The sequence below is a fragment of the Leptodactylus fuscus genome, chromosome 4 (assembly GCF_031893055.1).
Source record: "Leptodactylus fuscus isolate aLepFus1 chromosome 4, aLepFus1.hap2, whole genome shotgun sequence".
NCBI lineage: Eukaryota > Metazoa > Chordata > Amphibia > Anura > Leptodactylidae > Leptodactylus > Leptodactylus fuscus.
The window spans coordinates 24,550,363-24,574,590 of record NC_134268.1 but is presented as its reverse complement, the minus strand read 5'-3'; positions in this window follow the sequence as shown (position 1 = coordinate 24,574,590).

Here is a 24,228-nt window from a genome sequence, read left to right as displayed (position 1 = left end):
GAAAATGTGATGGGAATTCAGATGTGTCATTTTTCTCTTCAGTGATGGGATCATTTTTGTCTTTGCAGATGAGTAATATCCAAATCGCTCTAGAATTGTTGGAATCAAAACTACTTTTCTTTATTGTGTCCCTCTAATGAATATAAATAGAGATGAACAAATACTATTCGAAATGGCCGTTTCGAATAGCACGCTCCCATAGGAATGAATGGACGCGCAGGGGGTTAAGCGGCCGGACACAGGCGCCGGCTGCGTGCCGGCTGCATCCATTCATCCCTATGGGAGCGTGCTATTCGAAACAGCTGTTTCAAATAGTATTCGCTCATCTCTAAATATAAACATTCTCTACCTTTGAGCATTGCTAACAATGGATGTAGCGTTTTATAAGAAAAGAGTTTTAAATATTGTAGAGTTGATGACATCATATACCAAGTAAAACAAAAGTTTCACAACTTTTTTTTTTTATTCCACAACTGGTTTTGGTCCCAAGTCACAGGAGAAACAAAATTTGGTCTTTATATTTGTCTTTGCTTTATGAGCCACTGGCTTAAAAAATATTCTCTTAAAGGGGTATTCCAGGAACATGTTTTACTAATGGACTAAATCCATTCTTTTCTTACCTGGATCACCCATACTTCCTGTCTTCACTCTGATCAGGTGATCTGTTTCTCTCATTTTCTTGGCATCTAATGACACTTCACTCTCTGTAGTCTGTCTGCTGTTTATAGCAGAGGCCAGTGATGTCAGTGAAGAGGTAGACCAGCCAAACCTGAACATGGGGGTCTGGGCTAGGCAATGGAGAAGGGATGGCAGGGTACAACAGAAGATGTGTTCTGTGGCTTCAGAGTGAGTGCAAGATATCTTTGAATCTAATAAAAATTTGCCCCATGCAACTGTATATAAACAAGATTTTATAGCTTGATAGCTTTGGATTTTTGTCTCTCTGAATCACATTTAATATTTTCTTAATCAAATTCCCTTCTACAGTATACATGGATTTTGCATATAGTTCCCTTCTCTGAATTGTCTATTCTGTATTAAATGGATGTCCAAGGATAAAAAGTAACTATTATTCAGTTGGTCAATTCCTCTCTTCTCTAGCACCACCTCTGGTGGTCTCTTTGGTCAGTGTTACCTTTCTCCAGTAATGATACATCAATCACCAGTCAATCATGACTTCACCCCTCATGTACCGACCATGCTACATTTACCAATGAAGCCAGTGATCTGTTCAAACATCTATATGTGCATATATGGTAATAGAGACTCAAGGTCATGGTGATGGAACCTCCAGATAGTAACATTTATTTTGTTATTTTATCTTATTTTTTTTTCTTTAGAACATTTTTGTCTGCTGTTTCTTCTTCTCACTTCCTGAATTCTTCCACAAGCTAGTACACTGTTTGATGAACAGGACACTATGAATTGCGTCAGTAGATATAGACATTGTCTTTTTCATGAGATATTATTTATTATGTTTTCTAGAAATTTATTTTAAAAAAAAGTAGTTCAAATAATATGCACTGTAAATGTATATTACATTACATAGGTTTTAAGAGAAAAAAAAAAACAGGTTACAGGTTGGACAATGGACTTGCAGTAAACTCAATGTTATTGTAAGGGGATTGCTATTTGAGCAATTCCCCAATGCTGCTGCTTAAAACTGTGAGGAAGGGAAAGACAGAGACAGTAGTCCTAAACTCAACCCAACCCCTGTCTCTACCTTCTTGCCCCAACACAACACAGAAGAGGAGTCAACAAGCCAAGGGTCAAAGCCAGAGAGACAAAGCAATACAAAATCATAATCCAAAAGAGTAGCAACAAGAATAGCCAAAGGTCAGAAGTTAGTAAATACAATGCAATAGCAAGACACCAACTTAGCAAGGACAAAGTCACAATAGCCAGTAATCCTGTGTGGGCAGATGACCTGTTTATAGGAAGTCCATAACCCGCCCCAAACTTGACAGGCAGTTAGGCTGTCAATCACACAGGTAAGGCTAAGAGTAAGTATTAGAGGAGCAGAGGGAAACTAAGATGAAGTAGATGGGTGTGGTGGAAAGTCAATTACAAAGGTGAGGGAATAGGACAGTGTTCAGACAATACAAGAATAGCATAAAGCAAGGAATAATAACTGAACACACCTCCTGCACTGCAGTGCACAAGCAGAGCGTGGTGCAGAGGCCTGAACAGACATAGACGTTGCAGTTATCTTTATTTTTACATATAGCAATAACAGACACTGTATTTAGCAGAGGATAAAAGCTCTGAGAGCAATCATACTCCAGATAACTTAGCCCCCCTCCCCTCCAGAGAGCAGTGAGTCACTATATCCATCCTGGATCAGTTAACAGGCTAGGACCAAGGAAATAATGTGTAACAATGGGAGGGATAATGTCACAAAGCAGGTGAATGAAGCAGCATTTGCATTATATTTACTAGCAGAATATTTAGGAAGACTCTTGAATTTACATGTGCTAGCAGTATAGACAGGATCCTTGAGATGGGGATACTCCTTTAAGTGCTGGAAGATTTGTTGTTTCTTTTATTAACTGTACTGTTCTAAATGATGTTGCCATGTTTATTATTGATATTTTTTCTTGGTTTAACATTATAACTGTATATTGAAAAATAACCCATAAATAGGGTTGAGCTGATCTTAAGATTTCAGGATCATTTTTAAAATCCGATTTCCTATCATCTTCCATCTGAACCCAATCCTGATCCCAATTCCGATCCTAATGCAAGTCAATGAGATTTTTATTAAAGATCGAATGATTGGATTTTAAAACCGATCCTATTCACTACACAGCATGGAGTCCAAAAATTGAACCCATCAATTTTTGGACTCCACGCTGTGTAGTGATTAAAAATAAAAATCTGACGGCTACTTAGTCCCCCCTGGTGTCCGGAGGCCCTCGCCTCCCTAGGGTAGTGTTAGAGGCTTTGAAAAAGGAACAAGTCAGTCTGGACGCACATTTTTATGACACGTGTGTTGATGTTTCCATTTTATTCGGAACTTACCACGAATATGGCTGTGCTGGATACTGTTTTACCTTTGGATTTATCGGTTTCTACTCCAGACCGTGGGAGTGTATATCCGAGCAAGGCCGAACAAGAAGATTTGATCAAGAGTGAAACCAGGAGATATTCAACTGCAGTTGGGCTGAGTATTATCTCTTTTTTTTCCCCTTTTACCTACTGATTCATAGTGTTAGAGATGCTGGGAGTAGGCGGGGCTTGTTGTGGCTTAGGAGAGTGTGAGCGGGTACAGGGTGAGGAGACATGAGTGCATCACATCGGTTTGGGAATTCCATTCCTGATCTTTTTTAGGCAGGATCGGAACCCGATCGCGATCGTGAAATTTACTTGATCGCCGATCGAGATCCAATCTTTTCCAATCCTGATCGCTCAAATAATAAAAATTTGAGAAAATAAGAGTGAGTTCATCTACCAAAAAAGACAAATATTGAGAAAGAACTGTGGAGGGGAATACATAGGGGGTATTTTCTTAGATTTGAGACTATATTATATGTCATAATATTCTAGGGGATCATTTCAGACTATATTATTCCAACTTCAATTGGTTTGAATGGTCAATATAAAAAAAAATATATAAAGTCTGGTAATTCAATACATGTGCTTTAAAAAGTAATGTGGGGGTGAGTCAAACAGAAGGTAGTGTAGGAGTCTCCACTCGATATGAAGCGGTGCCTGTAGGGCATATACTGTAGGAAAAGTGCTAAACACTAATGAATTATCACATATATCAGTATGGAAAAGAAAACATTGTAATTGTTACTAACACACAATGATAAATGAAACCTCTGCGAACGCTAGGTCGCAAAACATCGACAGTAAAGTGTTATATCCAAAGCATAATTGTGTAAATGTATTAACAAGCGATTGAGAGACTAATTAAAATGCATCGTATACAGGCAGGAACAGTAAACAATAAAATTGTAAAACTGTAAATTCTCCAGGAAAAAAAAATAATGGAGAGATAGAAAACAAAATTAAAAAAGAACAAAACAACTGGAGGGCGATATACAAATTAACGTATAATTTACTTTGCCGATATAAACCAATTGCCAAAATGCGCTTCGTGGATGTCTATTTTATTCTTCTTGTAAATCATTTGTTTCAATGTTATCATCTTAGAACTAGAAGGAAGAAGATTTTTAAGTTATACAAAAAGTACTTTTCGGGGTGTTTACTTAGAGAGGAACTTTCACTACATCCGCCAACTCCAACATAATACTCGTTATTAGAGATGAGCGAACAGTAAAATGTTCGAGGTTCGATATTCGTTTCGAGTAGCCCCTCAATATTCCAAGTCCACGAGTGAGGGTCGGGCTGGATCCTCCGAGAAGTCTTCTCCTTGCAGCATCCTCGCGGCATCTTCTGGCTCTGAATTCACTCTGCCAGGCATCGGGCCTGGGCAGAGCCGACTGCGCATGCCCGCACTACAAGTGGACATGCGCAGTCGGCTCTGCCCAGGCCCGATGCCTGACAGAGTGAATTCAGAGCCGGAAGACGCCACAGGGAAGCTGCACAGAGAAGACTTCTAAAGGTAGGAGAAGAACCAGCGTCGATTGTCCGATTGTATAGCATTCGGCCAATCAATTCTGGTTCTGCATCGAACTTTTCCATTCGAATAGTGAGTGGTACTCGATCGAGTACGAGTATTTCGAATACCATAGTATTCGATCAAATACCTACTCAATCGAATACTACTCGCTCATCTCTACTCGTTAAGTTAATTAGACTCTCTACTGTCAGGTGGGTGGTCTTTGTTTGACCATCCACCTGACAGTAGAGAGCCTGATTAGCATATTAGCAGCTAAAACTAACAATACTGATTTCTCAGGAATGGTGGGGCCTAGAGAAAAAAAATTACAACCAAACCAGATTCAATGGAGTGCCATTTATTGAAGGAGACAAAGAGTTAGAGTTGGTGGAGGTGGAGAAAGGTCCTGTTTAAGTGGCCTTACTTTGCTCACTGGACATATAATGTAATTTAACATGGACAATTCTATCATGTAAATATCTTGACATTTCTAGGGGTCATCCTCATGAAAGAGAAATCAAAATGACAAGGTGACCAGGTAGTTGCAAGGGGGAAATTTGTATTTGAGGTTGCAGATAATGGCAACCTTTTAGTGTCCAGTGGGAGCTATCTAGTGATTTTGGGGGCCCACTTATGAAACCTCTATTCTGGTCTCAGGGGTGCACCTTCCATGAAGTGATGGACTTAGGAGGTATCTCATTTTAGGTCCTTGAACGAAATTCCACAAGCTATGCGGGCCGGACAGAAGCAGTCAGAAGGCCGGATGTGGCCCGCGGGCCGTACATTGCCCCGGTCTGATGTAATGCATACATACACAATACGTACAGAAATATTCCATCCACAAAGAACAATGACCTTTGTAATGATGGATATTCCCCGTAGATTATTCCCCCCCCCCCCCTTTTCATGAATTTATTTGGTTGAGCTGGTTGTGGGTTGTTCACCAGCTTTACTTGTCTTTATTTTATGGTTTCTATCCTATGAATGTTATAAAATATCGCTAACTTGGTTAATAAAGACGTTTGTAGTCATTGAATATTTATAATGTAGTCAATTAAAAGGTTTTCTGCATAAATTCTACTATATTAGATTTCTCTCTTATTCATTTCTGAGACACAATGACAATTAGACAACGAATATGAAATATCATGTTATATTATTAGAAGCAATGTGGATCCCATAAATGAGTGGAAATCACATCATGGTTGGGGATCAATTTACTTGGGTCTAGATTTGTAGATTAAGCAGGGAGATTATCAATGTTTGTCTATACTGGGCAATAGTGACTAGCTTAGTATATGGCAATCCTTTATCATTGCAATCTACAGTAATATAGTCCACATAATACTCAATTAAAAGTTCTATCAGGTTAACAAAACAACAGTAAGAATGTTTTTGACGGCCTAATAGACCAGGAAATAGTTAAAGTAATGCGGGATTTTTATACTAAACCTCTATAAAATTTATTATCGTCCCTTTAAATACTCTTTTGGCTGAAAAACGTAATCTTTGAAATTTACATTACTGAAGTAATACATTTCACAAATGCCAACAGTACCTAATACAATACATAGCCTAGGACAGGACGCGCCATTTCAATATGGTGATTATTCAGTGTGGAAATGTTTATCAGAACTTTTCAGAATTGCAAATTATATTTTTTTGGTTACACAAACAAGGATGAGTGGGACAATTTGGATTGAACTGGACTCGACCCAAATTTTCCAAAATCTTCAGGCTCGACTCAAACCTGAAGCTATTGGTGTTCATCGCCCACTAGACTCTGACGAGTCAGACCACCTTGGGTAGGTGAGTAGAAATAACAAACTACTTGAGTATCTGAAAGTCCCTCAACATCCTCTGCAGGTCTCTTCTGGCCTCTGGCTGATGTCATGCACTGGTTCAAGGCACAACCAATCATGGGCCACATAGGTGACTCTGAGGCGGGTGATGTCTGCCAGAGGCCATAAGAGCATCTGGAGACCCTAGAGTGCTACCAGGATATCCAGGAGAGACAAGGTGAGTATAACTGTTTGATATTTTTACTCAACACCCCTGTGGTCTGAAGGGACCTCAAAACATAAGAATAGTACTTCTGATTGTTGCAAAAAAAGCCGGAAATAAAACTGAGGTCCGAACTTCATGAATGTTGTGTCAAAAAGAATCTACAGTAACAAGCCCATCTTTAGGAACAAGCCTATAACCTATAGGGGATGGGCTGTAACACACTCTAGTGAAGAAAAATATGTTTCCAGGTTAGGGACAATAATTGGGTCATCAGTTGATAAACAGGGGTCTGACACCACTGGTTGAAGGGGCTTCAGTGTTTGGGTGAACACTGCAACTTCTTCAGGGGCCTGACATCCGGACCCCCAGCTGTTTGAAGGGGCTTCAGTGTTTGGGTGAGCACTGCAACCTCTTCAGGGGCCTGACACCCGGACCCCCAGCTGTTTGAAGGGGCTTCAGTGTTTGGGTGAACACTGCAACTTCTTCAGGGGCCTGACACCCGGACCCCCAGCTGGTTGAAGGGGCTTCAGTATTTGGATGAGCATTGCAACCACTTCAGTACTTACCAAGCACAGTGACATACATTTGTACAAAGATGGTGCTCGGCAATGTAGGTTGGCTCACTCACTATTCAGACCATGTGACCAATGAACGGGGAGTCACATTGCCTGTGAAGCAGAAGCAGAGCTCAGGGACCTGATGTGACTGTCGAATCTGGATTCTACAACCAGATCATGACTTAAACAGTCATTTTAACAGAATCCAATGGAACCCATTGGATCTTACTGACTGTAGGTTCCATTTTGATGCATAAGTCAACAGATATGTAATATAGACGCATACAGGGCACTGTGGGATGGGCTCTGTACGGTTATCTTTGTCCTATGCAGATAACCAACCCATGATGTTAGTAAAACGACTTTTATTAAATACCGAGTTTAGCCTTGATATATCTATATACTGTGTAAAAGATATCTCCTATTCCTGAATGAATTGTAACCAATGTTGAAGTTCATGGTAGAATTAGCTTAATATAAAATGCACATAAACAATACAACATACGCACACATTTTAAGTAAATCTCTTCAATCTTCTGCATGGCAGCGGTCTTTTATCGGTAAATGATCAATCATTGATCGCGCTCCTCATCCATTTTCATGGAAAGGTTTCAAACGCAGAATGCTGAACAGATGTGTGCGCTTCATTTCAATATTGAGAGACTAATATTTTCTTATTATAGTATATGTAATAGCTTGTATTAGAAATTTGCAGTATTTTGATCAAAATTTACAATTTGATACCTGGAATTAAAAAAAAAATAAAATGAATTAATTTTGACAACCACTGTGTATATAGTATTGCACACTTGTATGTTTACTTATGTGCTAAATATCTAGGAACTGTTTGTATTTTGTGACTTACAGTATATTTCATTGCATGTAGCAAATGTGAAGGCCACCTTGAAGCGGAAGATACCTGCTGAAATAATTGGAAGGATTCTAAGATCTACATCAACCTTATGTTATGTCTTCATGGGTCATACAATAAACTGGAAAGCTGAAGATCAACAGAATTTGCAGTGAAATCTACAGACAAATCCATAGCCTTGACACATGGAGTTCGCCACAAATTTCCAGTGAATTTGAACCTATGCAAAATACTAAAAAAAGGTTGAAATCAGAGCTGAAAATGTGCAACAAAAATTGACGTGCTATAGATTTCTCAAAATTTTTTCTGAAGGATGAAGGATGAAGATGCATGAACACCACCATGTTAGATGAGATTGCTGCCCCGGAACGTGATCCAGGGGTGACAATAAGTTACCATGACAGTTCAGGGCCTATGGAAGGTTCCTAGGACTGTTATTAGTACACTTCTATATTACACATTGCCAGAGGCAGCATATAATAGAAGTGACTAGACTTTACAATATACTGCAGTACAAGATTTCATTGTACCCTGCACAGATTCAAGACACCCTGTGCCAGATGCAGCAAAGCAGTCCTAGAACATAACACAGCATTCTCCATGTTTAACAGTAGGGACAGTGTTCTTTTCAAGATAAGCTTCATTTTCCATCTGTAGAGCTGATGTGCCCAAAACTACAATTTTTGTCTCCACTGTCCATAGGACATTCTCCCAGAAGCTTTGTGGCTTGTCAACAATTTTATTCATTATTAATTTTGTCAAATTCAAGTTATTTCTTTGACCATTGACAATTAAAAGTTCTATCAGGTTAACAAAACAACAGTAAGAATGTTTTTGACGGACTAATAGACCAGGAAATAGTTAAAGTAATGCGGGATTTTTATACTAAACCTCTATAAAATTTATTATCATCCCTTTAAATACTCTTTTGGCTGAAAAATGTAATTGTGGGTTTTCCTTTCATTAAACAAGGGATACCAACAATTCTGTCCAAGTGTGTACATATTCACCTTCCATCACCTCTTTCGGGCCTCCTTGTGGTTTGCGGCACTCTGCCTCCATCTTCTTGGTGATGTCCTGTGATGTCATAAGCCATGTGGTGACATGGCAATGCTGTGTGTGTCATGCCCATGTGACCACTAGTGGACCAATCTCAGTCCTCAGCAGTGACCCCGGGCACATGAAATCACAGAAAGGCACACATTCCATAAGGAGGCCACGCAAGACGAGTATAAATGTTTTTTTTTTTTTTTTATTGTCTCTTTCCCCAGTCCTCCATCTACTATATTGCCTCTACTAGCGGCAGGTTACTCATTTATAATACAAAAATAATTTGTTTTTATTGCAGATCAGACATAGGACAAACCAAAAAAAAAAAAAAAAATGTAATAAAAAAAAACCCGTACAGACCCATTTATTTATTCTCCATTCCTTGTAGTGGGGCCAGTCCTGGACTATATTTGGGAGTCTATTTTACGCTCCATTCTTCTGCACGCTGCCTCTCGTCTACAGTATCCCCCACTTTTTGCTAATACAGTACTTTCACAAATAAATTGGTCGTATCTGTATAAATCTTTAAAACCTCGAACACAGCAAGCCATTTAAACTGGATGGCAGAATTGAATTTCTCTCGCCTTGTTTCCCCGTGAATTATGATTCTATTTTCGAATCCGCGCCGGCATGTCCTTGTGTCCTTATTGTTTGCAAAATTGTACTGTAAATAAATTTTTCTCAAAGTTTGCATTAATGAATTAATAGGAGCAGCTGCTAAATCTTCATAAACTGTTCCCTGCCTATTATTTATCTGTTTTATAAGGGCACTCACCGCTGGTGATTTAATTTTCTGTGTCCGAAGATCCCACACAATTTACAGACTTTGCAGGAGGCTGGTGAACTGAAGGCTTACGAGGATTATCAGTCAAGGTCGAACAGCTGAACCAGTAATAATGAATGTTCTGCTGCTTGTCTTATCATTGTTTGAAAAATGCAGGGTTTTTTTTCTTTATTCCTTAAGGAAACCTAAAGATAATTCTTGGATATTAGTTTCTCTGTAACTCTGTATAAAACCAATGAGTTTTAAAAGAGATGTTTGTCAGACGGGTGTTAAATAAGGCAGCGAGCTACTGTAATTAGGTCGTGTCGAGACATTCAGGTTCCTTCTTTGTTTTTTCTTTAAATCGGCAAAACTTTGTGCAAATTAATAGTACAAGTGATTATAAGTAGAGATGAGCGAACACTAAAATGTTCGAGGTTCGAAATTCGATTCGAACAGCCGCTCACTGTTCGAGTGTTCGAATGGGTTTCGAACCCCATTATAGTCTATGGGGAACATAAACTCGTTAAGGGGGAAACCCAAATTCGTGTCTGGAGGGTCACCAAGTCCACTATGACACCCCAGGAAATGATACCAACACCCTGGAATGACACTGGGACAGCAGGGGAAGCATGTCTGGGGGCATAAAAGTCACTTTATTTCATGGAAATCCCTGTCAGTTTGCGATTTTCGCAAGCTAACTTTTCCCCATAGAAATGCATTGGCCAGTGCTGATTGGCCAGAGTACGGAACTCGACCAATCAGCGCTGGCTCTGCTGGAGGAGGCGGAGTCTAAGATAGCTCCACACCAGTCTCCATTCAGGTCCGACCTTAGACTCCGCCTCCTCCGGCAGAGCCAGCGCTGATTGGCCGAAGGCTGGCCAATGCATTCCTATGCGAATGCAGACTTAGCAGTGCTGAGTCAGTTTTGCTCAACTACACATCTGATGCACACTCGGCACTGCTACATCAGATGTAGCAATCTGATGTAGCAGAGCCGAGGGTGCACTAGAACCCCTGTGCAAACTCAGTTCACGCTAATAGAATGCATTGGCCAGCGCTGATTGGCCAATGCATTCTATTAGCCCGATGAAGTAGAGCTGAATGTGTGTGCTAAGCACACACATTCAGCACTGCTTCATCAAGCCAATACAATGCATTAGCCAGTGCTGATTGGCCAGAGTACGGAATTCGGCCAATCAGCGCTGGCCAATGCATTCTATTAGCCCGATGAAGTAGAGCTGAATGTGTGTGCTAAGCACACACATTCAGCACTGCTTCATCAAGCCAATACAATGCATTAGCCAGTGCTGATTGGCCAGAGTACGGAATTCGGCCAATCAGCGCTGGCTCTGCTGGAGGAGGCGGAGTCTAAGGTCGGACCTGAATGGAGACTGGTGTGGAGCGATCTTAGACTCCGCCTCCTCCAGCAGAGCCAGCGCTGATTGGCCGAATTCCGTACTCTGGCCAATCAGCACTGGCTAATGCATTGTATTGGCGTGATGAAGCAGTGCTGAATGTGTGTGCTTAGCACACACATTCAGCTCTACTTCATCGGGCTAATAGAATGCATTGGCCAATCAGCGCTGGCCAATGCATTCTATTAGCGTGAACTGAGTTTGCACAGGGGTTCTAGTGCACCCTCGGCTCTGCTACATCAGATTGCTACATCTGATGTAGCAGTGCCGAGTGTGCATCAGATGTGTAGTTGAGCAAAACTGACTCAGCACTGCTAAGTCTCTGCATTCGCATAGGAATGCATTGGCCAGCCTTCGGCCAATCAGCGCTGGCTCTGCCGGAGGAGGCGGAGTCTAAGGTCGGACCTGAATGGAGACTGGTGTGGAGCGATCTTAGACTCCGCCTCCTCCAGCAGAGCCAGCGCTGATTGGTCGAGTTCCGTACTCTGGCCAATCAGCGCTGGCCAATGCATTCTATTAGCCCGATGAAGTAGAGCTGAATGTGTGTGCTTAGCACACACATTCAGCTCTACTTCATCAGGCTAATAGAATACATTGGCCAATCAGCGCTGGCCAATGCATTCTATTAGCTTGATGAAGCAGAGTGTGCACAAGGGTTCAAGCGCACCCTCGGCTCTGATGTAGCAGAGCTGAGGGTGCACAAGGGTTCAAGTGCACCCTCGGCTCTCCTACATCAGAGCCGAGGGTGCGCTTGAACCCTTGTGCACACTCTGCTTCATCAAGCTAATAGAATGCATTGGCCAGCACTGATTGGCCAGAGTACGGAATTCGGCCAATCAGCGCTGGCCAATGCATCCCTATGGGAAAAAGTTTATCTCACAAAAATCACAATTACACACCCGATAGAGCCCCAAAAAGTTATTTTTAATAACATTCCCCCCTAAATAAAGGTTATCCCTAGCTATCCCTGCCTGTACAGCTATCCCTGTCTCATAGTCACAAAGTTCACATTCTCATATGACCCGGATTTGAAATCCACTATTCGTCTAAAATGGAGGTCACCTGATTTCGGCAGCCAATGACTTTTTCCAATTTTTTTCAATGCCCCCAGTGTCGTAGTTCCTGTCCCACCTCCCCTGCGCTGTTATTGGTGTAAAAAAGGCGCCAGGGAAGGTGGGAGGGGAATCGAATTTTGGCGCACTTTACCACGTGGTGTTCGATTCGATTCGAACATGGCGAACACCCTGATATCCGATCGAACATGTGTTCGATAGAACACTGTTCGCTCATCTCTAATTATAAGTAAATCTAAGCTCTTATTAGGCTGTTTCTCTGCTCCCTTCCCTTTAGAAAGGCTGTAGCTTCCAAGAATCCGATTACTCATAGCTAAAGAAGTCTATGGAGAGGGGAAAATGAGGAGTGAGCAGTCCAAGTAAAAGATAATTGACCAATCAAAGCACTTAACTCACAACAGTACAGGTCAGTACTTCTCTATATATGTCCTGCATGTTCCTGTAACTGTTTCTAAAAGATACGGGGGGGGGGGGGGGGGATTGAACCAGAATGTGAGGCCGAGGCCACCTCAGACTCTGGTCGAAAAAACAGCTAGCTGTGACTGGATGCCGGAGCAGTGCATACAGTGCACCGACATCCAACCGCGGCATACCGCTCTGGGTTAGGTCCAAATGAATGGGCCTAGTCGGGAGGGAGAGTCGCGTCACAGACTCTTCGGTGGAATCCGCCGCGGAATCTGCCTCAAGAAAGGACATGTTGCTTCTTTTTTCCGTGAATGGGAACAAACCGTTTGCGGAAAAAGGAACCCATTGAATTCAATAGGAGGAGGATTTTTTAGCCGGATTTTGACGCGGATTCCACGTCCAAATCTTGACCAAAAACCCTGTGTGAACCTGGCTTTAGGGTATGTTCACATGGAGTATTTTGCAGGCTGAAAAAATCTGCTTCAGGAGTGATAAAGTGTTTTTTTAACGCTTTTTTCTACATGTTACATTTTGTGTTTTGTTTTTGTTCTGTTGTGGTTTTTGTCAAAAATTCTTGCTCCAGCACACTGTATGGACCTGGAAATTTCCCTTTAAAAATGCTTGCAGCTCTTGATGAGTTTTTTTGCAAAAATGGCAAACTGCGTAAAAAAAAAAGCTGCATCGCATTTTTTCCAACCCCATTGACTTCTATGGGTTTTTCAAGGTGGAATCTGCCTGAACGTCAGTCATGTTGCTTTATTTTCAATCTAGTTGAAAAAAATCAGTTACTGACTTCCGTAATAAACTTTTACTGACTTCTATTGAAATTAATGGGAGGCCTTTTTTTGAGGTGGATTTTGAGGTGGACTCCACCTCAAAATCAGCCTGCAAAAAAACTCAGTGTGAACATACCCTTATAGAGCCGTTTCTCCTTACTAACTTGTCAGCAGTGTATGGCGACTACTCTACACTTACATTCCCGCCAGAGCTACAAATTCCAGATATAAAGGAGAAAACTACTAGAGAACTATAAGGGCCTGTTCACATGGAGTAAACGCGCGTGTATTTTGGCAAAATTCACGTGTAAAAATAAGACTCCCATTGACTTCAATGACATTTTTTTACACGTGTAAAAAAAAAAAACACGTCAATATACACGTGTAAAATGTCATTGAAGTCAATGAGAGTCTTATTTTTACACGTGTTTTTTTTTTTTGCATGTGTATTTTGCCATTACACGCGCGTTTACTCCGTGTGAACGGGCCCTAAGACATATAATGACCATAAATAGTGTTACTTCTCATGTACACACGTAACATCTTGGTTTGTAAAGTGAAATGAATCAAGTATTATGTAAAGTGATCAAACACTTCTTCACTTGTGCTGTATGACCTACGTGTTCACACTTACCGTATATACTCGAGTATAAGCCGAAACGAATATAAGCCGAGGCCCCTAATTTTACCACAAAAAACTGGGAAAACTTATTGAATCGAGTATAAGCCGAGGGGGGGAAAATGCAGCAGCTACTGGAAAATTTCAAAAATGAAAATGGTCCGTGTTTTTGGGTGCAGTAGGTGCTGGGGAAGGGGAGGGGGTGTTTTGGTTGTCTGTCTGCCCCTTCCCTGAGCTTGAGCTGACTGGTTTTTTTTCCCCTACTTGGAACTCAGCCTGGCTGTATACAGGGTATCTGCAGTGCTCCTATTAACCCCTTCCTGACAGAACAGGAGCACTGCAGATCCCCTATATTCAGTAGACCGGGCACTGTAAGACACAGGGATACCTAATGTGTTTGTGTGTCAAAGGAATTTTCTACTTTTATATGTATGAAAGTAGGGAAAGGAGGGATTCAGAACTTTTATTTACTTTATTTTTTTATTATTATTTTTTTAGTTTCTTTTTTTTTTTTTTACTATTTTATGGGAGATTCTATACATTACTATTGCGGCTGGCCATAGACACCCCTGCACCCCCACCCCCTTCAAAAAAAATGTTTTGTTTTTTTTTTCTTTTTCTTGCTTGACTCAATTATAAGCCAAGGGGGGCTTTTCAGCACAAAAACTGTGCTGAAGAATTCGGCTTATACTCGAGTATATGCTCAAATTTACTTAGGATCTCCAATTTCCCATGAAGTCTAGTCAGTTCAGTTCATAATATTGTGTCAAGAACATTAGAATGCTGCAATTCACAACACATCCACTATGTGGCCACATGTAGCACATAACTTTGTGACATAATGTCAAAAAAACAAAACAGAGATTGGGTAATTATACGTATGTATTTATGCTTCGATAAGCTATCATCTATTAGACTATCGGATGTTTATTGTATTGACTATTGGTCTACATTGTTGCATAGGAATAATTTATACTTATTAACTGTAATTTATATACTTTTCTTATTTTATTCTATTGGGAATATATTAACTATAGGCTATTAATATTATTGTATACTCATGGGGATCTATCTATAATTGCATCTTAACCTCTGCTTGTAAATGTTTTAGTCTCATCAGCAGAATCTGTTCCTATCTATTATATTTATTTGCATTCATCTGTATTAGTTGGATTCTACAGGCCTGTTATCTGATGCCCTTTTCTAATCAATTACATTTGTCATATTTGCAGTTTATTAGACCAGACTTTGTTTTCTCATATAGATGATGATACAAATCTTGAAATGAGTAAGAGCATCTCATATCATCTGTGGTATCTCATCACTATTTTGCGCATGCGTATTCAGGTAGTTTTCACGCTATTACCTGCGTTGGCTCAATGTTTATTTTTTCAGCATTTCCCATTCTCATGTTGTCTGTGTAAAACACTTTTGTAGATTTCTTGGATATTAAGTTACGTTACAAGGCAGGACAATTGCTATAGATTTGCCCCAGGAACAGACATCTATGAATAGTCTCCTACATTATTCCAGTTTTCATCCTGCGCATGCGCAATACATATCTCTCAGCATTTCCCATTGTCTTGCGTTGACTGTGTAATGTAATATGTATCTCTCACCACTTTCTGTAGGTATTTGGTGTTCTGCACAGGTTGTTTCACTCCAGGTTAATATCTTTCTACTATATAAGGCTTACATAATAATACCCCTGATGAAGCCCTTTAGTGGGAGATCCTCGTGGGGACCTTCTCTATATGGGGACATACATCTATGGTAATGATCTGAGTATTTTTTTACTCCATGTCCCTCTCTTTACAATCTCCAATTCTTATCTTCAGGTGCTTTATATTTCGCTAATGCCCGTTTTGGGTCTTTTTTCCCCCCACACTATTAATGTGCTTGTCTATGACAAAGTTTTTCATTTTTCGATTTGTGTTTTTTGCATTGTGTGTTACATTTCAGATTTTTTTTTCCTCGTGCACATATGGCTATTTAGGGATACATATAGGTGGCTCACTATAGTCGGTCCCATTTAGGACAATATCTAGTCAACTTTTTGGAATCTTCACCTTGCGTTATTGTTTGGCTTTATTTATTGTCTGTATTCCTATTTGGCCATGGAGTTATCTTATTGTGTCTTATCTTTGAACTTCAGATTGGCTGGTTCATTTTCTTTTAATTGGATTAAAAAAAAAATATGCCAAAAATTCTAGGAGGGAAAATAGTTCTTAGAAAATACCCTTTCCGAATTGTGATTTTATAGGGAGTACATTTATTTAAAGGGATTGTCCAGTTTCAGCAAATAAATGTTATTGTTTAAATTATGAAATTCCAATTTTCCAATATGTTTACTTCAAGTAGATAAAATCAGTCCATGGTCATATGATCGATGCATGGTCACAAGATGAACACACAAGTGCACAGCACATTACAGTCACAGCAATCGGAGCTCTGACAAGCTGTGCACTTGTGTCTATCACATGACAGATTTGTATCCATTGGAAGCAGAGATCTAGGAATCCATGAGCAATTGATGCAGAGAGTATATTGGAAAATTTTAGAATTTAAAGTATACTTAGGGGTTGAACGATCGGGATCAGAAAAGATCGGATTCCGATCGGCGATCGAGCAAATTTCACGATTGGGATCAGCTGGAAAATGATCGGAAATCAAATTTTGAAATTTTAACCCCTTAGCGACCCTTGACGTAACTGTACGTCATGGGTCGCATGGGGATGTATGGAGCGAGCTCACACGCTGAGCTCGCTCCATACACGGCAGATGCCGGCTGTATAATACAGCCAGGACCTGCCAATAACAGCAGCGGTTGGTGCCCGAGCCGATCGCTGCTGTTAACCCTTTACACACTGCGGTCAAACGTGACCGCAGTGTGTAAACGGCGCCGGCGGCATGGGCGCCGCCATGTTTCCCCGATCGCCGCCCTCCTGAACGTCACAAGAGGGCGGTGATCGGTTGCTATGACAGCCGGAAGCCTATTGAAGGCTTCCAGGCTTGTCTCTGCACTAGATCTATTAGACGATGCCAGAGGCCAGAGGCATCGTCTAATAGAAGTGCTGCGATTTTCCTATTCACTGCAATACTGTAGTATTGCAGTGAATAGTATGAGCGATCAGACTCCCTAGGTTTCAAGGTACCTAAGGGGTCTGATCATAAATGTAACAGAAGAAAAAAAAAAGTTTTTAAAAGTATTAAAAAAATAAAAAAAATATAAAAGTTCAAATCATCCCCCTTTCCCTAGATCAGCTATAAAAGTAATTAAAGAACATTAAACATAAACATATTAGGTATCCCTGCGCTCCAAAATGCCTGAACTATTAGAATATTAAAACATTTATCCCGTACTGCGAACGGCGTAGCGGCAAAAAAATAAAAACAGCCAAAAAGCGTTTTTTTCAACACTTTGCCTCCTATAAAAAATTGAATAAAAAGTGATCAAACCATCGGATCTTTCCCCAAATGGTATCAATAGAAACATCATCTTGTCCCGCATAAAAAGACACCACAACCAGCTCCATACATGGAAATATGAAAAAGTTACAGGTGTTAGAACATGATGACACAATTTTTTTTTTCTATTTTGCAAAGTTTATCATTTTTTTAAAAGTATCAAAAAATTTCAAATACTATATAAATTTGGTATCACCGCGTTTGTACTGACACGTAGAACACAGGTAACATGTCATTTGTACCAAACAGTGAATGCTGTAAAAATTAAACCCATAAGAAAATGGCGCAAATGCATTTTTTCTCCAATTGCGCCTCATTCTGAATTTTTTTCCAGCTTCCCAGTACATTGCACAGCATATTGAATGGTGCCATTACAAAGTACAATTTTTCCCGCAAACAATAAGCTATCATGTGACTCTGTGAACTGAAAAATGAAAAAGTTATGGCTCTTGAAATGTGAGGAGGGAAAAACGAAAATGCGAAACCAAAAAATGGCCTGGTCCTTAAGGGGTTAAGATCGGCTCAACCCCAAAAGTGAGTTTTCCCATAGAGAAGCATTGACTAGGGTTGAGCATTCGGGATCGGAAAAGATCAGATTCCGATCGGCAAACGAGCAAATTTCACAATTGCGATCAGGATCATCTGGAAAACTATTGTAAATCGGATTTTTAAATTTTAAGATCGGCTCGACCCCAAAAGTGACTTTTCCCATAGAGAATCATTGACTAAGGTTGAGCGATCGGGATCGCAAAGATCGGATTCCAATCGGCGATCGAGAAAATTTCACGATCGCAATCAGGATCAGCTGGAAAATTATTGAAAATCCTGAAATCTCAAGATCAGCTCAACCCTAGATACCAACAATATCATTTTTTGCTTAACCTGGACGACCCCATTTAATGAAACAGACTTGTCAGAAGAGCCTATAAGTATTGTATAGCTAGAGTTCTTAAATAGGATCTCTGACATACAGTCTAGGAAAATCCTTGCCCCCCTCCCCCATGACTTCTACATTATCTCATGTATCTCCTGTATCTCCACTTCTGAGAATCCTCAGGAAACAATTCCATCTGTACATGATATTGACATTAGCTCTTGTTTTTACCATTCAGAGCTGAATCTCTTAGAGATTACACAGTCAGGAAAAATTGGTGCTCAAGTACTAGTTACTGTCAAAAATATACGATTTTTCACTTTGGAAACAAAGAGGCTCCTGGTCTTGGAAGCAAAGCTAGTCATACACATGAGGGATCCTCCAGTCATCTAATGTATATGGCGTCTATCCAGTGTGCTGCCTATTTTTGCAAAAACATATGTTTCATCCGCATTATATCTAGTTTTGTTGCCAATATTTTGGCGGCCCATATTTATTAACACTAGATTTTGGCTACACATTCAACACACACAAGGAAATTTTCTAATGTATCTATAGCCCCATTACCTAATGTTCCTTTAGCCTATGTTTGACTGCTATACATTGATAAACCTTTGTGTTAACAATCCTAAATATAATCGCCCTCTGTTCGTCTCGTTGTAATTCTCAACAATATCCCCTATATCAATAAAGAACTCAATAAAGACCCCAAACCAGTACAACTAAATTTAGAGTCAGAAGAGACCCCCATAACCCCTTAGAGACACAGCCCAAAAGTGACTTAAGGACCAGGCCTCTTTTTTCAAATCTGACATGTGTCACTTTAAATGGCGATAACTTTGAGACGCTTTAACTTACACAAGTGATTCTGAGATTGTTTTTTCGTAACACATTGTACTTCATGTCAGTAGTAAATTTTCGTCGATATGTTTTGTCTTTAATTATGAAAAAATAGGAAATTTGGTGAAAATTTTGAAAAAAATGCAGTTTTCAAACTTTGAAATTGCAAGCCTTTCAAATAGAAAGTCATACTACCCGAATTTTTTCATAAATATAATTAACCATGTCTCTGATTTATGTAGCAATCAAATTTTAATCACCCTTTCATTTTTTTCAGATATTATAAGGCTTACAAGTCAAGCAGTAATTTTCCAAATTTTCAAGAAAATTTCCAAAACACATTTTTCAAGGGACCAGTTCAGTTCTGAAGGGAACTTGAAAGGCCTCTCTAATAAAACCCCCCAAAAGTCACCCCATTCTAAAAACTGCATTCCTGAAAAAATCCAAAACAGCAGTTAGAAAGTTTCTTAACCCTTTCAGCATTTCACAACAATTAAAACAAAATGGAGGTCAAATTTACATTTTTCAATTTCTGTCACTAATATATTCATTTAGCCCTAGAATTTACACATTTACTAAGGGTTAAAGGAGAAACTGCACCCCACATTTTGTTACACAATTTCTCCCGAACACGACAATACCCCATATGTGCTGGTACCCTAATGAACGGGCACACAGTCGCTCTCAGAACAGATGGAGCACTAATTGGATTTTGTAGGCCAGATTTTGCTAGAATATTTTTCAGGCGCCATGCCTCGATTGCAAAGCCCCCAAGGTGCCAAAACAGTGGAAAACCCCAAAATGTCACCCCATTTTGGAAACTAGACCCCTCAAGGAATTTATCAAGGGGTATAGTGAGCACTTGGACCCTACAGGTGTTTCACAGATTTTTTTACCATTGAGATGTGAAAATGAAAAATTACTTTTTTTATAATAAAATGTCACTGTAGCCCCAAATTTTTCATCTTCACAAAGGGTTAAAGGAGAAACTGCACCCCACATTTTGTTACACAATTTCTCCTGAACACGACAATACCCCATATGTGCTGGTACCCTAATGTACGGGCACACGGTCGCTCTCAGAACGGATAGAGCGCTAATTGGATTTTGTAGGCCAGATTTTACTAGAATACTTTTCAGGCACCATGTCCCTTTTGCAGAGCCCCCAATGTGCCAAAACAGTGGAAACCCCCAAAATGTCACCCCATTTTGGAAACTATACCCCTCAAGGAATTTACCAAGGGGTTTAGTGAGCCGTTTGACCCTACAGGAGTGTAACAGAATTGGCCCAACAAAAGGAAAAGTGACATTTTTTGCTATAAAATGTAGCTTTAACCCCAAATTATGCATTTCCACAAGGGGTTAAAAAAGAAAATGCACCCCACAAATTGTCAAGCACTTTGCCCCAACTACAGAAATGCCCCACATGTGGATGTAAAGTGATGTATGGGCACACTGTAAAGTCCAGAGCTGAAGGATCGCTATTGGGATTTTGGAGGGCAAATTTAGCTGAAATCTGTTTCAGGCACCATGTTGCATTTGGAGAGCCCCTGAAGTGCTAGAAGAGTGGAAACCCCCCCCCCAAACGACCCCATTTTGAAAACTATACCCCTCAAGGAATTTATCAAGGGATTTAGTGAGCACTTGGACCCTACAGGTGTTTCACAGATTTTTTTACCATTGAGATGTGAAAATGAAAAATTATTTTTTCTCCAATAAATCATCCATTTAGCACCATATTTTTAATTTTTGCAAGTACTTAGAGAATTAAGAGCCCCCCACAGTTTGTTACACAATTTCCCCTGAACACGGCAATACCCCATATGTGATCATAATCTGCTGTATGGGAACATGGCGGGGCTCAGAATGGAAAGAGGGCTATTTGGATTTTGGAGGGCATATATTGCTGGAATAGTTTTGAGGTGCCATGTCGCATTTGCTGAGCCCCTAAAGTATCAATACAATAGAAACCCCTCAAAAGTGACCCCATTTTAGAAACTACACCCGTCAAGGAATGTATCAAGTGGTATTATGATTGAGACTAAAAATGCTTCCCAAAAATTGAAATTTTTAAAGAAATATGCCATTTTGGTATCCAATGCATTGCACCCACTTTGTATTGTCAGAGACCTGCACTCCTAAAACTATTAAGTGGGCGATCCCGATGGGCAAAAAAATTATATATGTGGGTATAAACTGCTGCTTGGGCACACAGCAGGGCTCAGAAGGGAAGGAGCGCGATGCAGCTTTTGGAGTACAGATTCAGATGTTTGGTATCTGGACGCAATGTCATGTTTGTAGAGTCTGTAAGGTACCAGAAAAGTGGATTCCCCAAAGGAGTGACCGCAGTTTGAAAACTGCACCCCTCAAAGAATGTATCAGGGGGTGTAGTGAGTATTAGTATCCCGGACGTGACTGCACAGCGGATGGCGAAGAGGGAATATATAAGCTGTGCGGAGGACATTGCAGACACTAAATTCCCTACTGTACCCCCAGTAGCTCCTATGATTGGGGAAGTCACACTGGGGTCACTTTGGGGGTCACTTCTGGTATATTTTCCCTCATAAGCTGTATATCTGGGGTGTCCCCTGATATTCGCTTGCACAGCTTATATATTCCCTTCCTGCCGCAGCCAGTTGTGTTCTAATGATTTGGCGATTTTGGGGTTGTTTGTCTTCACATTACTAGATGATATATTTTCTTTATTTTTCTGCTTACGTGGCCATATAAGGGCTTGTTGTTTGCGGGATGCAATGTATTTTGTAATGACACCATCTTGGGGTGCCTAAAACTTACTGATTACATTTTATTAACTCTTTTTTTGCTGGATTTAAAAGAGAAAAAATCAATTCTGGTATTGAGTTTTACCTTTTACATTTTTCGCCATGCAGCGTACAGTATAAGTAACATGTGACCTTTATTCTGCGGGTCGGTACGGTTACGGCGATACCTCATTTATGTTATTTTTTTATGCGATACTAAGTCTGCAGAACAAAAACACATTTGGGGACATAAATCAGTGATTTTTGCATCGCCATCTTCTGAGAGGCGTAACATTTTTATTTTTCGCTTGACAGTGTTGGTTGAGGGCTTATTTTTTGCGGGACAACCTGTGCATTTTATTGGTACTATTTTGGGGTGCATATGACTTTTTGATCACTTTTTATAGCACATTTTGTAAGGTGAGATGGCGAAAAATCACTACTTCTGGCGGGTTTTTTCCGTTATTTTTTACCACCGTTCACTGTGTACATTAAATATTGTTTCAGTTTTGTTGTACAGGTTGTTACGGACGCGACAATACCAAATATGTATTGTTTTTATTAATTTTTTGTGTTTTTTTTACATAATTCATTTTTTATAGAAAAAAGGGATTTTTGGGACTTTATAACTTTATTAATTGTTTTCAAATACTTTATTTTTTTTTTTACACTTTTTTTTTTTACTTGTTCTTGTGTCCCTATGGGACACATGGATCAGTGATGATTGCATCACTGATTCTCTACTATAGACTGAGACACAGGCTGCAGTGACAGCCTGCACGTGTCTCACTCTAGACACAGGAAGTGAGCTGTGCGGACGGCACAGACTCACTTCCAGAAGACGCCGGGAGCATCACCAGGTAAGTGAGTGCTCAGGGCTGTCTGGGGTCACTAACCAGACCCCAGACTACATATTACAGATACCGGCACCCACCGATCTCGCCGCGGGGGGTGCCGGCGGGGGGGGGGGGGGAGGAGAGATCGCGGCACCCTTTGTTTGCGGTGGTAATGTTTGACCATCGCAATCAAAGGGTTAAAACCTCCGATCGGTAAAAGTACCGACCGGAGGTTATGGAAAAGGGTGATAGCTGTCAGTAACAGCTATCACTCAGTTCCGATTCCCCCCGCTCAGCTAGTGAGCGGGCGGAATCACCATGACGTACTATTACTTCATGGTGCGCGAAGTACCTCGCGTCCATGACGTAATAGTACGTCAAAGGTCGCTAAGGGGTTAATAAATTCAGACTCTAGAAACCCTACAAACAGACCAATGGCAGACACCCTAGATAAATATAGACCCCCTGAATATATATCCTAGAACAAATCCTCTAAAACTAATGTGGACCCCATAAAGTTCTGTGACAAGTCCCATTCTCCTCATTTGTCTTCATATTGCTCTTTTCTCTGCTATAAGATCTTTTCTATGCAGGTCTTTCAAAAGTAAAAGGACCTGCACATGCATAGCCATGTGACCTTATATGAGTAGGTCCTTTCTACAAGTTTTGTAGATCTTTGCATACAGCAGTTTCTCAATGTATTTTTACTAAATTTCAACAACAAAACCCTTAACAAAAGGACAATGTGCAGAGGCAACAGGGTGGCTCACTGGTTAGCACTGCAGCCTTGCAGTGCTGTAGTCCTGGGACCAGGAACAACATCTGCAAGGAGTTTGTATGTTCTCCCCGTGTTTGTATGGATTTCCTCCCATTCTATAAAGAAATACTGGTAGGAAAAAAAAAATGTACATTGTAATCCCTATATGGGGCTCACAAACCACATATTTTTTTTTTTTTAAAAGGTCAAGGTGCATGAAGTCTTTTTGTCCATTAGGCCCATGTTGGAAGCTACCACTGCTGGGAGGGGGGTGGTCAATGCAGTTATTAGTTTGAGGCTTGCGTATTGACTATACATAGTTGCAATTTATGGGGATACTTAAATTATCATGCAAATTAAGTGAAAATTATGTCATATGGTGTAAAAAGTAACTCATTGGCATTGGCATTGCATATATACTTTTGTCCTACGTATTCCTTGCATCTCTTTAGAAGATCCTCAGTAGGAAAGCATATGGATGGCCATACAGAATCTATATGATGCGTTCTACAAATCCATATGGAATGAGACAAAGGCTGTAATTGTATGCCTGGCTTCACAGGTGCACGGCCAACATCAATAAAC